This window comes from Physcomitrium patens, chromosome 25 (assembly GCF_059467195.1).
Source record: "Physcomitrium patens ecotype Gransden chromosome 25, ASM5946719v1, whole genome shotgun sequence".
In the NCBI taxonomy this organism is placed as follows: Eukaryota; Viridiplantae; Streptophyta; class Bryopsida; order Funariales; family Funariaceae; genus Physcomitrium; species Physcomitrium patens.
In genome coordinates, this window is record NC_143434.1 from 14179516 (window position 1) to 14191875 (window position 12360).

Here is a 12360-nt window from a genome sequence, read left to right on the forward strand (position 1 = left end):
AGACGCTGCTTTGACTTCATAGGTGTCTTTAATTGACTTTTTGGATTAGAAACGTGGTCAACAAGTTGGCCATGTGCCACACATGTTGTTAGCTTGAAGATCAAGCTAACTATGTGGCCCACACGTAGAAAAACTTGCCTTGTAAGTCAAGGCATGTGTCCTACAAAGTCAACACATATTGGAGGTCCTATAGAACGTCGCCACGTAGCCCCTAGTTAGATAGTATATATAGAGACAAGAGTGAAGGCTTCTTCACTCTTGTCAACTCCTTTCTTGCTTCTAGTCCAGGTTCAAGAGTCTTTAGTTTCTTGTCTTGTGGCAATAGCCATTCCAGTTTCCTTTTAATATACCTACTTGTTTATATTTTGACTTATTATATCGAGATAGCCTTTTGGTGTATATTTTTCCTCATCGACTCTTTGTCCTTGACAGATTGACAAGAGTACACTTACAATATCAGAGCTTTGTTTTTTTCTTGAGTAAGAGTGGATTACCCCTTTCTCTTGACAAGACATAAGCGTATTAGAAGTTTGCGGATTACCCACTTCTAAACTGATATTGTTCTTAGTATCTTCTTTGTTATCAAGTCTTTCTTTTCTTTTGTCTTGAGCAATATCAAACAAATTTTTCTTCTTAGTGTCATTATGGTAGAGCTTGTTGAAATGAAGAGTGCAATGGCACAAATGCAAGAGCAAATGAGGGAGTTAATGCTTGCGATGCATCAACTCAATTCACCAACACAGGAAAGAACAAGAACAGCAGAAAGTGGAGATATAGAGATGATCGGAGCTGCTTCAACATCTACAACAAATCACGTTCCTTCTCCAATTGTACAACACCCTATAAGCACTAGAGAACCAAGAATTACCTTACCTGAGAAATTTGATGGTACGAGATCAAAGTTTCGAGGGTTCATCAATCAAGTACAATTGGCAATTGAACTTCAACCGCAAAGCTATCCAACTCCAGGATCACAAGTCAGGTTTATTGGCACTCTACTTTCTGGTTCTGCATTATCGTGGTTTTCGTCTTTTCTTGAACAACGAAATCCAATATTGGACAATTTGGAAGCTTTTTTGGCAGAGTTTCGATCTATGTATGGTGAACACGATGCAACTCGTGTTGCAACAAATAAGATCCGAATTCTACGACAAGGAAATCGCTCAGTAACAGTATATGCTTCACAATTTCGACAACTTACAATTGACATCAAGTGGGATGATGCTGCACTCATCAGTCAATTTCTTTATGGATTGCAATACGAAGTAAAGAAATTGATGCTCAACTTACCTGATCCTCAAACTTTGAGTCAAGCAATCGATTTTGCAGTAAAATGTGATAATTGACTTTTTGAATTTCGATCTGAGAATCATTCACGGGAACCTCAACGTTATTACTCAATGGCAACATCAACATCTTTGCCAAACGTACATTCAGAAGTAGAAGACATGCAAATTGACGCGGTACGTTTTAAACCCCTAACTGAGCAAGAAAAGATTCGTCGTCGTCAAGAAGGATTATGTTTATATTGCGGAGAACCTAAGCACACTGCTCAACATTGTCCAAAGAAACGACGCAACTATAAAATGAGGGATACGACGGTCAAAGAAGACAACATGTCGGAAAACGGATTCGTCCAGCTACAATAGGGACCGTGCAGCTGGAACCTTGTACAATTCCTAATGAAGGTCCTATCCTCTCCTCAGAACCCTCTCCTTGTTTTATAATAGACTTATATTTAGGACCTAAGAATTACAAAGCCTCTACTTTATTAGATTCGGGAGCCTCAGCATGTTTTTTAGATGAACAATTTGTTAAAAGTCATAAAATACCCTTTGTACAGAAACCTAAACCAGTACATGTAGAAGTCATAGATGGTCGTCCCTTGTCTTCTGGAGATGTCACTCATGAAACTCATCCTATAAAAGTAACAATAGACGGTCATGATAGCTACATAGCTTTTAACATAATTAAATCCCCGTCTAATCCAGTTATTTTAGGTTTATCCTGGCTAGAAAAATATAACTCTCGAATAGATTGGAATTCGCGTAAACTTGACTTTTCCGAAAGCGTTATTAATAGTTCTACGAACCAAGTAAAAAATTATAAGTCTAGTACAGTAAAACCCGTACTGATTGGTGCAAAAGCATTTATACACGCAGCAAAAAAAGGATCAACTTTTGCTATTTATGCTGCACCTATTTCTGAAAACGTAAAGACTTCAAGTGGCATTCCAAGTCAATATCAGGAGTATCAAGACGTTTTTGAGAAAAAGAATGCAGATATTCTTCTTGAGCATCGCCCATATGATTGTTCAATCGACCTCAAGGAAGGAACTCAGCCACCATTTGGACCAATTTACAGTTTATCGCAAGATGAGATGGCTGAACTCAAGACATATATTGACGAGAATTTAGCGAAGAATTTCATACGCCATTCAAAATCTCCAGCAGGAGCTCCAATTCTATTTGTAAAGAAAAAAGATGGATCTTTACGAATGTGTGTTGATTATCGAGGACTCAACAAGATCACAATTAAGAACAGGTATCCATTACCTTTGATATCAGGACTCCTTGACCAGTTGAATCAAGCTAAGATCTATACAAAAATAGATCTAAGAGGAGCATATAATCTAGTACGGATCAAAGAAGGAGATGAATGGAAGACTGCGTTTCGAACCAGGTATGGACATTTCGAATATAATGTCATGCCCTTTGGACTCACGAATGCACCAGCTGCTTTTCAACATCTCATGAATGATGTATTTCGTGAATTCTTAGACAATTTTGTCGTCTGCTATCTAGACGATATCCTGATCTATTCCAAGAACGTCGAAGAACATGAAATACATGTTCGTCAAGTATTACAAAAACTTAGAGATGTAGGATTGTACGCCAAGATGGAAAAGTGTGTATTTCACACTACTCAAGTTGACTTTTTAGGATACATCATTTCAAATGATGGTCTCATGATGGATTCTAAGAAAGTCCAAACAATCGTGGATTGGAAGATTCCAAGGACGGTAAGAGATGTCCAATGTTTCTTGGGATTTGCTAATTACTATCGGATCTTCATCAAAGATTTCTCACAAGTTGCAGCTCCACTTACACGCTTGACTAGTAAAGATAAATTTCAATGGAATCAAGAAGCGGAAGCAGCATTTGAAGCCTTGAAGACATCGTTTGTCTCTGCACCAGTCTTATATCGTGTTGACTTTTCCAAGGCATTTTTTATGGAAACAGATGCATCAGATTTTGCCTTGGGTGCAATTTTATCACAAATGGGAACAGATGACAAACTCCATCCGATAGCTTTTCATTCAAGAAAATTCTCAGCAGCCGAGATCAATTATGAGATCCACGATAAAGAACTTCTTGCGATCGTGGATTCCTTTCAAGAATGGCGTCATTATCTAGAAGGCGCTTCTAGTCCAGTCACTGTGTATACAGATCACAAGAACCTCGAGTATTTCATGTCAGCACGCGTGTTGAATCGTCGTCAAGCTCGTTGGAGTATGTCTTTGTCAAGATTCGAGTTCATTATCACTTATCGGCCAGGAAAACAACAAGGTTTATCCGATGCCCTATCTAGACGTTCTTATTTTGCACCAAAAGAAGGAGATGCAGCTTTTGAGCAACAAAGAACGGTCCTCTTGAAACCGGAGCAATTTCATCTCCGAGCAATGAAATCAACATTGACTGTTGATTCAACTTTTCTCAAGCAAATCCAGTCCAGTATGTCCTCAGACCCTCTTGTTTATGATATCGAGAATAATTCTTCCAAGTCTCATGATCCTTCTAAGTTTGAGTTCAAGAATAATCTATTATATTTTGAAGGACGCCTATATGTTCCAGAAAGAGAAGCACGTTTACGTGTTCTTCAAGCACGTCATGACTTTCCAGCAGCAGGGCACTTTGGATATAATAAGACTTTGGAACTCATATCAAGAGATTTTTGGTGGCCACAAATGTGGAAGTCAGTCAAAGACTTTGTACAATCATGTGATATTTGTTCAAGATCAAAAATTCCTCGTCATCGACCTTACGGACTTCTTCAGCCATTACCTATACCAGAACAACCATGGTCTTCTGTTTCTATGGATTTCATCACAGATCTTCCAAGCTCAAGATCTTATGATTCTATATTTGTGATAGTAGATCGTTTCACCAAGATGGCACATTTTGTGCCATGTACAAAATCTATCACAGGTGAAGAAACAGCTAAGCTTTTCATTGATAATATCTATCGCTATCATGGATTACCTAAAGATATCATATCGGATAGGGGAACTCAATTTGTGTCAAGATTTTGGAGGACCCTTTTCAAGATTTTAAAAGTGGACATAAAACTATCTTCGGCTTTTCATCCTCAAACTGATGGACAAACAGAGCGCGTAAACCAAGTCTTGGAGCAATATTTAAGGTGTACTATCAACTACCAACAAGATGATTGGACAACCCTTCTGCCATTGGCAGAGTTTGCTTATAATAATACGGTACATTCTTCCACGCAACAAACACCTTTCTTTGCCAATTATGGCTATCATCCACGACTTGATACTTTTGATTTTTCAAAAGTTGATAATCCTGCAGCAGAGGATATGGCAAATCGGTTGTCAGAGTTACATGCAATAATGAAGACACAATTGAAGGAAGCTCAAGAACGACAAAAGATAAACGCAGATCTATATCGTAAGGAGCAACCACAAATCAACGTGGGTGATAAGGTATGGCTACTTCGTCGCAATATCAAGACTACTCGACCTTGTGACAAGTTGGACTATCGTAGGCTTGGCCCCTTTTCTGTTTCTGAACAGATCAACCCAGTTGCATATCGGTTACATCTACCAGAGTCAATGAAGATCCATCCTGTATTCCACGTATCTCTTCTTGAACCATATAAGACAGTGGATATACAAAGAAGAAGACAAATGCCACCGCCTCCTATAGAAGTAGATAATAATGAAGAATTTGAGGTGGAAGAGATATTAGACTCAAGGCGGCGCCGAAATAAGCTGGAATATCTTGTTCATTGGTGCGGATATGATATTAGTGAACGCACATGGGAGCCATCCAGGAATCTAGCAAATGCATCAACTAAAGTCAAAGTTTTTCATCAACGACATCCATCAAAACCAAGATGAAAATCTCTCTTATAAAAGAGATAAGATTGAGGCAAGATAACATTCAATTTCCTATCCTTGTTTGTAACTTCTTTGCATTTGTGACGCTAATTAGATGGAGAGCCAACAACCAGCAGATTCAACTCAAGAACCTTCGTTTGTTGACCTGCCGGACGAGACATTACGATTGTCACAACCTTCAAGACGACGCAATCGAGATGAAGATCTTCAAGAACGACATGTTCTTCCTTGAATAGATGGTGAGATACAACGCGTTTGGTATCACGATTTGGGAAGGGACTCCCGATGTTTGGTGATTTTGCTAGAGGTAGGAACAACTCCTGATGGTGTTCCGAATATTCTATTCGAAGGAAGTTATGAAGGCCTCAATAATGATCAAATAACTGGGTGGTCTTTCCGCCCTGGTATGGGACACTACCGATGGTTGAGAGGCCCTATCAATCATCTTCGAAGAGAACAGAGATCAGAGTATGTGGCAAATACAATTCGTCGCATCATAGATTTCCTCAACATATGATGACCGCTCCTCGTGGAACTCGTCTCTAGAAGGGGGGGTAATGTCACAGCCATAATCATGTAAGCTAATAATTACATATAGAAATAGGTAGAAGTAAGTAAAAGTAGATAAAAGTAAGTTAATTCTATAATATTTAATATAGAAGCTTCCTAGAAACTTCCTAGACGCTGCTTTGACTTCATAGGTGTCTTTAATTGACTTTTTGGATTAGAAACGTGGTCAACAAGTTGGCCATGTGCCACACATGTTGTTAGCTTGAAGATCAAGCTAACTATGTGGCCCGCACGTAGAAAAACTTGCCTTGTAAGTCAAGGCATGTGTCCTACAAAGTCAACACATATTAAAGGTCCTATAGAACGTCGCCACGTAGCCCCTAGTTAGATAGTATATATAGAGACAAGAGTGAAGGCTTCTTCACTCTTGTCAACTCCTTTCTTGCTTCTAGTCCAGGTTCAAGAGTCTTTAGTTTCTTGTCTTGTGGCAATAGCCATTCCAGTTTCCTTTTAATATACCTACTTGTTTATATTTTGACTTATTATATCGAGATAGCCTTTTGGTGTATATTTTTCCTCATCGAGTCTTTGTCCTTGACAAGGGCATGGTACCAATGCATTGATACATTCTTTGTGAGTGAAGGATTTGTAAGGAGTGAGGCTGATCATTCCTTATATGTGATGCAATCAAATGAATTCATATTGATTGTCATCCTCTATGTTGATGATTTGATCATCTTAACTAATACATTGAAGATGATGGATTGATTGAAGGCAAAGTTAGAAAAGGAGTATGAAATGAGTGATTTGGGAGAGCTTCACTATTGTTTAGGAATGGAGTTTGTAAGAGATCGTGGTAAGAAGACCATTACAATGAGCCAAAGGAAGTACATTGAAGAAATATTGAAACGATTCAACATAGAAGAGTGTAAGCCTATTGGAACACCATTGGAGGCAAACTTCAAGTTGATGAAGCTCACAGATGAAGAGTTTTCTGAAGTTGAAGATCAAATGCAAGGTGTTCCATACAAGGTAGCAGTGGGCTCACTTATATATGCAATGGTTGGCATAAGGATAGATCTTGCATATGCGATGAGTGTTGTGAGTCAACACATGTCAAGGGCTGGACCAATCCATTGGACAACCATAGAAAGGATCATGAGGCACTTAAAAAGGCACTTTGAACTTCAAATTATGCCTTGGAAGTGATAATATTAGTTTGCATGGTTATTGTGATGCGGATTGGGCTGGAAATGCAAATGATAGAAGGTCAGCAATGGGGTATGTATTCTTTGTTGGAATGGGAGCAATTTCATGGAATTACAAGAGACAACCAACAATTGCAAGGTCAACAATGGATGCGGAGTATATGGCAGTAAGCCATGGTACAATGGAGGCAATATGGTTAAGACAACTTTTGGAGGACATTGGAGATGTGCAAATGGAAGCAACTCCAATGGAGTGTGATAATCAAGGATGTCTTGCATTTGTAAAGAATCCAAAGCATCATTCAAGGACCAAGCACATTGACATTCAACATCACTTTATAAGAGAGAAGATTGAAATGGGAGTGATTAATATGAAGTATTGTGCAACGGAGGACATGCTTGCTGATTTGTTGACAAAGGCATTAGTAAAAGATAGACACCACATGTTGAAAAAGGCATTAGGCTTAAAAGACATTTGACCAATAGCAAAGTGGGAGTATTAAAATAAAAATAAAAAATGTTACTTTGTATAGGATATTACCTTAGATAAGTTCCTAATGGTCAAAGGTTTAAGTCTTGGTATATGGTAAGGACATCCAATGGATATATGACGAAATCATGGACCAAGAGTCAAAGTCAAAAGGATAAAGTATTAACAAGGGAATATCCAAAGACTAAATATGAGTCATTAGTATGTGTCATAGGATACCTTCGAAGTTCGTGAGATGCCAAAGGATCCTAAGAGCATGTGTGTAAGACGTAAGAGTAATTAGTATTAGACATTGGATACTCTTGAGACTTGTGAGATGCCAAAAGGATCCTAGGACCATGTGTGTAAAAGTCAAAGAGTGGACGTTGTCTTTTAGGGCAGCAACTACCACCTATAAGTAATGGGTGTTGTAAGTGAGAGATATCTTACTCCATATTCTCTTTGTATGCAACCTTGCTGATGTTAAGTGTTGTATCTTCTAAATACTTGTTTGTCTTAATAATACATGCATCAGCTGCAAGTACTTTGCCGAGACTACCTGCAATTGTAGATGTAACATAGATGAATTGCACAGGAAGTTTTTTCAGAGTTATCCAAGTAGATACTAGTATACCTTTGTGTATGGTGGGGTCGAAGGTGGCTATCCATTGCTAAAATATATAGAAGACACTACCTGATTAATACGGAGTCATTACAAGCAATTGGCGTGCGACGTCTAGGCTGGAAGCTTTTAAGCAAAAAAAATCCCTTGCTAGAATTATCGCTAGCCATGACTAAGCCTCCTCCCAAACTTATGTTTAGAGTAGAAAACCATTGTGCAAAGAGAGGCGGAGTGAACTTTCTACCTACGAAAGTGGCCACCACCATATGGTCATCAAGGTGTCGTGTTTCAGCAACGACAACTTCCTATAGTACATATACTCGTTTTTTTTGTCTATTTTAACAAAAACCCAGCATAATTTTACATAAATCCCTCAGGAAGACATTCTGCGGTTGTCGCTTTGGTAGAGTTCACTGACACCACTTTGCACTAATTACGAAGAGAGGCCACTAGATCCTTGCTCAATGTTGACCATGGGGGAGTTGTACCTAGGAGGCACAGAGTCATTCAAGTTGTTAGTACGAACAGCATTAATGGAAGAGAGAGCCATTTGCAAAAACCCTAATTACTAACCCTAAAAACCTGTCTAGAAAAAGTGCCCACAGACGTTAAATCTATGCAGTGGAAGAGGGGACTATACTCAAAAATTTCCTAGCACAGTTTGGAACAAGGAGGTGAGCTGCAGAATGCAAGTTAGAAGCAAAGCAAAACACTGCGAGCGAACAATTCCAGTGCTGAAATCAGTGTTAGTGCATCTCCAAAGCAAAACCCTAACCCCTGTAGTTTGCGGAGCGCCATCGTCGTGACCCATCCAACAAAAAACACGTGTTACATTTTATAAAACTATTTGGCGAAGTAAGTTCATGCAAGGTCACGACAGAAAACCGTGAAAGAACTTGAAGCTCAATGAGATAGATCTCAGAAAAAAGAAGTTTCTATAGAAACAACAACCCCTCACACGAATGTATTTGTACGCAGCCCAGAGAATCTCATATTATTCTCTCATCGGGGACTTCCACGTTAAATTCGAAGCCACATATAAGAACTATGCCTTTCCTGGGGGTTTTCCTCTGGTAATCTGCTGCATAATCTCTACGTGGATATTTTGTGCAGGAAATTGCGAAAATTCATGAGGCTTTAGATGGAGGAATCATCCACCAACTCCATCCTGGTGGCCCCGTCCAACGGTGCTGAAATCTATTTGAGTGACATTCCAAAGCAGCTACACAGTAACTGTCACTTTAAATGCGCCTGGGATGCGATCGAGAGGCTGCGTGGCTTTTGCAGCCCTACGATCAGTGGACTGCGGTAGAAGCTGTTTGAGTGGAACAGCTCGAGAATAGTGGGCGTTCACTCCGAGGAAGTTGACCTTTTGGCTAATCGATAAAAATAAAAGGATAAATTTATCGTATGTTTGAACAGCCACAAAGTCAGATTCCCTTTCTGCCCACATGGACAAGATCCACACAATTCTTCCGATTTTAGCCCCTGTCAATTTCGAGAATGACATGTGTCCGCATTGCTTTTCTCGTTTCATAATTGCGATATTTACAAATCACGATAGAGGACTCGGGCACAAAAGAGATTTTCAGCCATCGCTGACAAATCCATGACACACGTTGCAGTTCAGTCTCTCATACCCCAACTGTGCCGTCGACTATTGTAAATTCCGTTTTCCAAAGTCGAACTTCAGTGATTATTTTTTATATACTTTACGATACACAGCATTAGCTGAGAATATGCGTCAAACTTGGTCGACTTGCAATCTAAGTTACAAGTGTAAAGAATTTCTTTTGGATTCAAGTCGCAAGCGTTAACCTGCGTAAAGTGCATGAAACGCTCCACCCAATTGCGAAGGAATGGCTTGCATGAGTCCTGTGTAACCCCCGGCTCGCGTCCCGGGAAGATCCACAAGCCAGCGGGCTCTTAGCTTGGGGGATGGGACATTCCACAACCAGTGAATCAGGTTTAGTGATAGGACCTCAGCACCTTTGAGCCTATGCATGCACAACCACCACCAGGATTACTCGTCGCTAAGCGAATTGTTACTAATAATACCCTCCGCATAGACAGCTTCAGATTGGATGCCTTGCCCTCGCCGAAGACCCTCGAAAACATGAAAAATGAGCAGGCTCAAAAAGACATGAAACTAGGTGATAGAAAGCACACCGAACATGCGACCATCATATAGCATGCTCCGCTATGTTGACATCAGGGAGACAGCATGGCGGTGACGTCGCCTCATATCATCAGCTTCCCCCCAGAAGCTCATCGCTCCCACATGAGCAACATTCTATAATTGCAGTAAAGCGTGCTAACAGTGCCTCAGTCGGGCAGGCTAACTTCCAGGAGTTGCCACTTTTAACTATTAGTATTCCAGGGCGTTATGTTGCAATCGACGAGGAATTCTTTTTCTTTTTCTTTTTTTCTTTTTCTTTTTTTCTTTTTCTTTTTTATCAACCGGATAAGTTGACCTTGTCACTATTATCTGTATAAGTACAGTACTTGGATGCCTCTACTATAGCTCCCAGCTGGATGAAAAATTAGAATGTCGCGAATCTTTTGGAATTACTGCGGTCAACTTTCAGCTTTCGACATCGGAACCTGCGGCAAATGAAAGTGCTCGATATTGGAACTTAACAATCATGAATATTTGCAAGGAGTAACCATCCATTATTTTTAAGCTTCCCACACACATGATCCGTCTGAGTTGGTAATCCCTATCCACTTTCCGTCTGTTCTTCCCTTGTTTCAGGCAAGACTTGGAGCTTTCCTGCAGCGAGGAATCAATAACTTGCTAATTGAAGCTCCACATCGAACCATATTGTCGTGAGTGTCCTTTGGAATGTTGCTAAATAAACTTCTCTGCAGGACTTCTGGGTGCCACCCCTGGTGCCCAATATCCAATCGCTGGTTGAATCAGCAATAGAAGCTTCGCGCTTGGTGATGAAACCAAAGGGAAGGCATATGAAAACGGGGTTCACGAGGTCATTCAAAGTGAGCACTTTCAAGCTGGTTGGTATCTCACCGTCAAGCCATTCACTCCCAGCCATATTCATGTGAGGATTTCGGAGCTTGGAAATCTAGATCTAAAAGCTAACAGCCATCGGAAGATCCCCCGAACTAGGGATCGTCAGAAGCTGAGTTTGGATCAGTAATCTGATCGAGCTTTACTTTATCATAACTGGAAGACTGTCTAAAGTACAACGCTACGAATGATACTGATTCATCCACAAGCAAACATTCTACGGTTCTGTCCTGTAGGATGGGATCATAGCTCCCGCATCTATTTGATTTGTATTGGGTGAATGACCTACACGCAAGGTCAACCTTGCATTTCCCAAAAGCTCTATCAGATCTGGGATTCACCCAATCGCGGTTGCCGCAGTTAAACTCGGTGTCGTGACGGTGCAGCCAAAAATAGAGAAACATGTGAAACAACTTGAAGCTGCTCGAACTGCAATCAGAGTTGATATCCGACAAGTTCCATCAGTTTTTCCTCAATTGTGGGCATCAATCAAAGGAGATGTCATCTAATGAGTCTTTTGGAAAAATAAACTAATATCAAGAAGAAAATAGAAATCGAATGAATAATTGATGTCTTTTGTTTTGTTTTAAGATTCGTATTAGTGGTTACTAATTTTTAGGTTAGGACAATATTGATGTAGTTTTGAGTGCTTCTATCAATATTCCTTTAAATATACACTCCATTTATCTTCTTCTTTTTGGACAAATTGTGCAATCTAATGAATTTTGTAGTAATTTTATGTCAATTGTCTCTTATTATTATATAAGGTTTTTCATATGCATTTTTTTCCCTCTAAAAGTATCTACAATTGAATATATTTTGTAGAACATTAATGCATTTTTCCATGAATTTTGGTTACTTATAATTGTGAGCTTTAATAAATATATATATATATATATATATATATACACATATAAAATTAAAAAAATCTTCCAATTTATAAATTTTTAATTTTAAAACTTTTTTAAAGTAAAAAAGTCTTAATTAATCAAGAAGCAGTTAAAGTTTTTTTTGGATCTGAAAGCCCCCTTCACAATGAAACTGGGACTACCACACTAGATTATTATTTTTATTATTATTCTTTATGAAATATTTTTCAGAAAATCCCTCGAATCCCTGCATAAATATTAATCAATTGACACGTTCAACATGTGTTACTGTATGTCCAATTAAATATATTTTTAACAGAATCATCAGTCTGCCCAAAAAAACATGTCAATATTCATAGCAAGTCAAAATTGGAAATTAACAAAACTGTCATAAGAATATGTAAGATATAAACAGAACTCCAATTAAAATGTGCATACATGTTTTACACATTGAGTCTCAAGTACATTTCTTAATTGAAATTTTTAGCAAACAGGCATTAAGATTAGACAC